This window comes from Dermacentor variabilis, chromosome 1 (assembly GCF_050947875.1).
Source record: "Dermacentor variabilis isolate Ectoservices chromosome 1, ASM5094787v1, whole genome shotgun sequence".
In the NCBI taxonomy this organism is placed as follows: Eukaryota; Metazoa; Arthropoda; class Arachnida; order Ixodida; family Ixodidae; genus Dermacentor; species Dermacentor variabilis.
In genome coordinates, this window is record NC_134568.1 from 167,984,107 (window position 1) to 167,991,760 (window position 7,654).

Below are 7,654 nucleotides of genomic sequence, written 5' to 3' on the forward strand. Positions count from 1 at the left end.
CTCTTGAACCAGAATTATAGAGGGGTAACGTAGGCTGTGTTTTTTTTTGTATGTGTGTGTGTGTTGAAAAATCTGAGTCATTTGTGTTCTCTTAAATCGTGTTTCATTTGTAACCTTAAAATCTCAAGGCGAACGCAGAATTTAAGATGTTATCATCCATTATCAAAATATATTAGCAAGGTAACAGTCCCCTGCACGTGCGTTTAGATTCACTGAGTTTTCTGAATTGCACACAAGTAGACAAACATGAATCCACTAGGTGCATGATTCACGTGATATTAGCCTATAATATAGTGTTCCAAAATTCCTACGTTTCTAAAAATTGACAGTCCTAGCGAGAATTATCGCAACATTTCTGCCATATTTTTCTTCAGAGTTTACTATTGTTTATTTTTGCACAAAATCAGAAGATAGAAGCGTCTACCTGTGTCTACATGCCTGATAGGGGATCCATGGCAAAGTAAACATACAAAATCATATCCAGCTTTTCTGGACACGTACCAACTAGCGCTACAAGAGGCCGCGGCACGAAGCTAGCGGGTTTTCAATGGAACGAGCGGGTGTCTCACGAAGAATTAAAGCTGCAGGGCAATTATTGAAAAAGGCCGATGCCAGATATGTTCTAGAAGACAATCCGCACGAGCAAAATGCGGTGATCACGCTGTGGCAAGCTAGAATTTTGTTCCCAGAGCGTTTAAAGATTCATCAATGGAAGCCTAAGGAAACGAGAAGATGTACTCGATTGTGAGGCACTAAAGTCAGCTGTAATAAAACTAAGGCTGCTATCGTAATAGCCGTTACAGCGTATGTAGTCAAGGGACTGAGCTTTCGATGGATGCCTACCTCGACTCTCTGCACATGGTGTAACATTGTTCACAAAAGCGATTTTTGAAACACAGTCATGCAAATTCACGTGGTATCTATGAAAAAAGATTATGCGTGGCTATGCTGTCGCAAACAACAGAGACCAGGTGAGCTGGGGAAGTTAAGGCATTATAAAAATCCATGCCGCCTTCCTCTGTGGGCGGTTTCGGTAAGGACAGCGCACCATTTGATGCGCCCGCTGCAACAGAAGCGATTTGTCGAGATGCCATCTGCGTCGGTGTCTGGTGCCAGACGTTTCACCGTGCGACGCAGCTGCAACCGCCGCGCCTTAGCTCTGATGCGTGATAGCTGCGACGCCGTGTACCTGGTAGCTTGAAATCCGCCGTAGCGAGCGCGCAGGTTTTTATCGGGGAGCAATGGCGTCACACCAGCCGTGTACCCGCCGCGCCGCTCCTTCTCCCCCGCTAGGCTCCACCCACCCTCGCCTCGTCGCTACACTGCGCGACGCTATTTTTATACTCTGATTTCACTCTGTCTCGGCGAAGCTGCAAATGTCAAAAGTAACCCGGCGAGCTTCTAACAGCTCCCCAGTAAAAACCCGAGTGTACCACTTGAAGCATTAGGAGCCGTCGCCTGGTGTTTTAATCGCGCGCTTATCTTTGCGCGTCATGCTGGCAGCGGTTGGATACCGTGCTGCGTGATACTTCTCTTTAACGCCACGTAGGACTAAGTTCGACAGTCTCCCATCAGATGGCTGAAACACATAACTCAAGATTTCGTTCCTTTTTTTTTTTTGTTCAGGAGTGCTCTTCAAATATATGTTCTATTTTTACTTACTAAAACGTAGCAATGGGTTGCTCATTTATTAAGTGATCGCTTTTATTATCAGATCTTATTCCTTGGAAAACACAACAATAAGCATGCGTATGTCTTTGTGTTAAAAAACTATCGTGCCTTGTGCTATAGAACCATTCTGTGAAACTTCCCGGCAATGCACATACGTAACTGAATGGGCAAATGTTTAGGCACTTTTATTGCAATATATCGGCCGAGTGTCCACAAGTTTCAAATGACTGCGCCGAGAGGATATAGCCCCTTGTAACAACATATGCATTATGGTACTTAGTCGGAATATTTGTGCTGCGTTAAAAGAGTGTTTTGGTCGGGGATGGGCGGTTATGTCACACGACAAGCGCAAATGGTTTAGCGCCCTCTCGCCAGAGGGCACATTAACTTGAAGAAGCACCAAATTTAAACCGTACAACGATTTATTACAGCTGGAGTTTCAACGGTAATTGCGGAGCGAGTGTCGTTTAGTCTGTACGCGCATATTTTTGTGAGGCAGCAGGGTAGGAGAGGGAGTCTACATGTGTGCACGCTTTGAGCGTGCGTGCGTGTTTACTTGCATTTGCGTGTGCAAGTGTGCGCGCCTGTTTGTGTTTCCGTATTTCAATATGCGTGCGCACGAGTCCGTGTACAAGTAGTCGAAAAGTGTTTAGCTCTTGAATTTTTTGTATGTCGGCGCCGCTGTGCAGTCTTGGGAGCCCTTTTTACCACGTGCACTATGTTTCAGCTAATATTTAAAGGGAATTTTTTGGGTGAGCTTTTTTTTAGCGTCTAACCACTGCTACAACGTTATCGGTTAGCTCAACAGGCGCCTGCATGTTTTTCTAATACCCAGTATGTCACGAATTCAATAGCGAAAGAGCGTTATCTAATCAGATCGGGCGCGTGAAGCGAATTCTGGCGTACACTCTAAAAACTGTTGCACCCTAAGGAGTGTATATTTGCCACACAACGATAATCGTCATCTGTCTTGTTCGCATTTCCTTTCTTGAACGCGGCGAGCCCGGTACTTTCCATTAACGAACGGCATGCGCGTTATCAACATGACATAGCATTCCCGACAGGAAAGTAACGAGCGAAGCGTTTTCTAGAAAGGAAATGCGGGCAAGACAGATGGCGATTATTGTTTTGTGGCAAATATACACTCCAAAGGGTGTAAACGTTTCTTAGAGTGTACATTCTCGATCGTATTTGAGCGCCCGAGTTTGCGCTGCAATCTACGAGCACTCCAACCATATGAACCGATGCCTTGATTCGTAGATCAGATTCAGAGGAAGCACTATTTTGCGTATAGTGGTCGTTGTGCTTCCAGCGTTATTTTCTTTTTAAACGCAAGCTCGCCTTAGTACGAGTTAGATTCGTGACTCACTGTCTTGTAACTGCCTTGTTATTCACTACAACATGACAGTATAGACGTGCTACATCTTCATTGAGTGAATGCTGGGTAATTGACATGGACTTTTGTTTCGCGTGCGTTTACACATTTAACGCAACAATTTATTTTTCATAACTTTTTGAGGAAAGCCAGCTTTCCTCTCATTTTCTACAACTCACGCAGCACGGAAGCGCCGCCTACTTGCTCGGCAGTGCACCGCGTCGCAATGGAATGAGCCACATTTAAGAAATATGTGACTGTGCTCACTTGATCGCACATTAAGTCTTCGAGCGTCATCACAGCTTCGCCGTAGAGACGCCAGGCTTTTATATCGACTTTTGTTGGGCGTTGCCTTTACCAAAGCCTATGCATTCCGCATAGGGAGGACCGACACCGCAACCTGTGACCACTGCGGCCATGAAGAATCAATTGACCATACTTTGTGCCACAGGCCACAGAAGGAAGTACAGGCCACAGAAGGAATGCCTTCGCTACGAACTTGACCAGCTGGACGACCAACCGCTATCAGAAAAAAGAATTTTACTCCATCGAAAGGACCTACCGTCACAGAAGAAGGCCGTGCAAGCACTATTGCGCTTTTTGCGATCTACCGGCCTGTGTGAACGACTATAACTGGAACGCCTCTTGGGTGTGTGCCTCCGTGTGTGCGTGTATTTTTTTAACGTTTTCCTCTCTGTCCTCGTTATAACCCCTATCTCCCATCCCCAGTGTAGGGTAGCAAATCGGAGACCAATATCTAGTTGACCTCCCTGCTTTTTCTCTTTATCTCTCTCTCTCTCTTTCCTCTCATGGTAAGGAATTAAATTTCAATAAATATATCCTTATGATAATTAAAAGCCTATCCACTTGACAACGTTTCACGAGTTTCTGCTTTGCAAGCTGATACCGACTTGAAGGTGGTTCGCATCCTGGGCCGTTGACATACGTCCAAGGGTCAAACAAAGCGTTATTCCGAATACTTCGTTTCAGGAAGCCATGTTACCCTCCTGCCCTTCACTCCGGTTCACAAACACGCATAACACGAAAGTGCTGCGTGAAGAGCGTCGTTAATTCAAACCTACGAGCTACCGTAACCGGCCTCGCCTATATCGCTGTCATTTAGGCTTAGAAAACACATGTATGTATTAAATTGAGGCATCACAAATACGAACGGAGCTGCCCGCGACCAGCCCAACTAGGTTTCTTTAACTTCGTACTTCATCCTAGGAGATATCAGGCAGGCCACCGACAAGGAAAAGCGCAACATCATAGAGAAAACGACAGTTAATGCAAGAAGAAAAGACAGGGAAGTTAACCATGAAAGGTCCCATTTGGCTACGCTACATGGTGAGGGAAAAAAAATAGTTGTAATTTAGCGCTAAATGCGAGAGAAAAGCGGTAGGTATTACGGCTCATCTCTGTGAGGTCCCGGATCCATGATTGATATAGGTTCACCACATCGCAAAATGCCGTTAAGGAGCTGACTGGACACACGTCTTGCCTCTTCGAGGAGCGAAGTGTAACAGACGGAGGAAATATGCACGCTTTTCTAAGTGGCCCCATCCCCTCCCTACCTCTCACACGTGACCAGCTTGGCAAATTTCACACGCTTAAACTTTTTTTCCACTTCGACAATCCTAATGCTACGCATTAAAAGAAAAACAGCGAGATAAGGAAAAACAAAGATAAAAAAAAGAAGACGTAGCGAGAGTGAACACTGCTACACACAGTGCAGGCACTTTCAAGAAGCACAGTTAGTCTTTTGTGGCCTTGTGCGTTGAATAATGCTTAGGCCAAGTTCCCCGGATATTTTTCTCCGAGAGTGTTTTGCCGTCGAAACGGCTAACAGTTGCTTACGGAGCAGAGTGATGAATGTGGAAGAGGCCGAGAAGGCGCTTCATAGACTGTCTCGTCACCCATCGAAAATTGCACGCCGCGCTTCAAGCCATTCCTATAGTAAATTGTATATGCGACGCCCAGCTATTTACAACAGAGCAACATTGTTTTGCAATGACAGAATCTAGGTGAGATTGAGGGTGGTTCGGGAGTCAAGACACGCTATTTTATGCAGCAATTTAGGAATGGGTAACTGACCTCATTTATTGAGAAAAAGGAGGAGCAAACGCCGGTGGAAGCACCTCTCGGCACATTGGGAAAGGAGCGGGGGACAAAAAGAGGAAACGGTGGAGTCCGGGTGCCAGGCAAAGTCACCGTTTAGAGTCGAAAGAATATAAGCGAAACTTGGTGAAGCCGGTTGAATTCCAGTGTCAATGTGTGATTTGGGGAGCAAATGTTTGCAGTCACTGCCTGGCATGCGTCCTTGGCAGTGGAATGGGCGCCCGCTGTTAGTAATAAACGTTTTCTGAATACCAATATTGGCAATTACTTATTCATCGGCCATACCTCGTCGCGTATTCCCTAGTGACATGCTCTGTGGATTACAGCTGCGCTGTCACGACAACTTACGACCATGCCCTGACTCTTGCGATTGCGCAAATGCTATAAACATCGGTTTAGTGCGAAAATTAGAGAACCAGCAGTTTAGTATAGAGTTTATCGCCTCAAATACGCCCAACACAAGCACCTTTGCAGCATGATACGGCGCGCCTCTCTTGAAGACAGTTTTAATCTACGAGAATGCAAACATAGAAACGCTTTAGAAGACAGGGTGTCGTCTTCGGGCTATCATACGCAAACCAACGCAATCTATTAGCAACCATGCTATCGTTTCTATGCGTGGAGGCTATATACTTAAACTTCTCGAGTGGAAGTCCCAGCCGCCGCGTAGGGGAGTGAGTGAAGCTAGTCAAGCTGCCGGAGGCCATATTGCTAGAGGAAGAAGAGCGCGCGCCTCCGACATAGGTGGCCGCAGTATACGTACAGCGCTCCCTGCGTTTCCGGTTCCGTGAAGAAAAATAAAATCAAAGCGTTTTAAGAAGCAAACAAGTCCGTGGATGTGTGTCGTTGATGTCGAAAATAAAATACTGCTGCGTCGATTGATTGTCGCAGGCTTGGAGAACGGTATCGGCGGGACGCTTCACCAACGCACTTACTCGCTTGGTTATATTATGAGCGGTCTCTCCATACAAACTAAGCTTTTGTGATGTGAGTGCTTAATGAACATTCACCGCTGTTTACCCACTAATTGACGTGAAAGATTATCCGGTGCCTTGCATAAAGACTAAATACACTTCCCGTTCGTCAACGTTTGACTAAATGGTGCCGCCATTTCATCTTTCGTGAGCGCTGTCACATGGTTGTGCACATGTGGAGAAACTGTACTGAATATTTCGTATGTGTTGCAGGTAGTTCCAAAAAGGCATTCACGGAATTTCAGGCCTTGCCTAAATCACAATATTATATTAACGTATTTACTCGACTATAACGGGAGATTTATTTCGAGGTTTCTGGCTTCAGAATGCACCTCGCAGTTTATTCGGATTATCCGCCGTGGTTGCTCAATGGCTATGGTGTTCGGCTGCTGAGCACGAGGTCGCGGGATCGAATCCCGGCCAGGGCGGCCGCATTGCGATGGGGCGAAAACACCCGTGTACTTAGATTCAGGTGCACATTAAAGAACCCCATGTCGTCGAAATTTCCGGAGTCCTCCACTACGGCGTGCCTCATAATCAGAAAGTGGTTTTGGCATGTAAAACCCCACAATTTTTAATTTTTTAAAGTTTATTCGGATTCATAACACAAACACAAGGCGGCTTCCGTTTCTTTTCTTTTTATTGTCGCATGCTCTCCCCTGAATATAATGGGATTACACTGCCGGTGGCCGTGCCCATGGCGGAAGTAAAAAACATCGCTTCTTTTGAATCGTCCAGTGTAGTTGCACACTTTTGTTTTATAGAGAGGATTGCTGCCTTATACGGCATAGGAAAAAAATTGAAAAAAAACTTATACGTACGAATACAATCATGCAGGAAGGCCAACAAGGTTCTCTGCACAATGTAGATTGCGCTACACTCTAAGAAAGGTTTACACCCTTTGGAGTGCCCCTTCTGCCACCCAACGATAATCGTCATCTGCCTTGATGCGTTTCCTTTCTTTAACGCTGCGAGCCCGGTACTTTCCAGTAACGAACGGCATGCGCGTTATCAGCATGATAGCATTCCCGATAGGAATGTAGCGAGCGCGGCGTTTTCAAGAAAGGAAACGCATCAAGGCAGATGACGATTATCGTTGTGTGGCAGAAGGGGCACTCCAAAGGGTGTAAACTTTTCTTACAGTGTATATAGATTCCACGTCTACCACGTTTTCTACTGTTTCCGCTCTGGTCAAGAATGAATCTGCAAACAAGCGTACACTCTAAGAAAAATGATCCAAGATGGGAGTAAATGGCTTGTCCTCTAGCGCATTCCCTGATGAGGGGTTAATATACTCCGGTTAGGCGGAGTAAAAGTTTTACTCCACAGCTGAACGGAGCCTTTGGATGTACTACTGGGAGTATATGTTTACATCTTTTCTGGGAGCTTTTGCACGAAGATATGGGAGATTGTTTACTTCCATCGAGGAGCTTTAGCAGGGAACTATGGGAGTATATGTTTACCTCCATCAAGGAGCTTATGCAGGGAATTATGGGAGCGTATGTCTACATCCATC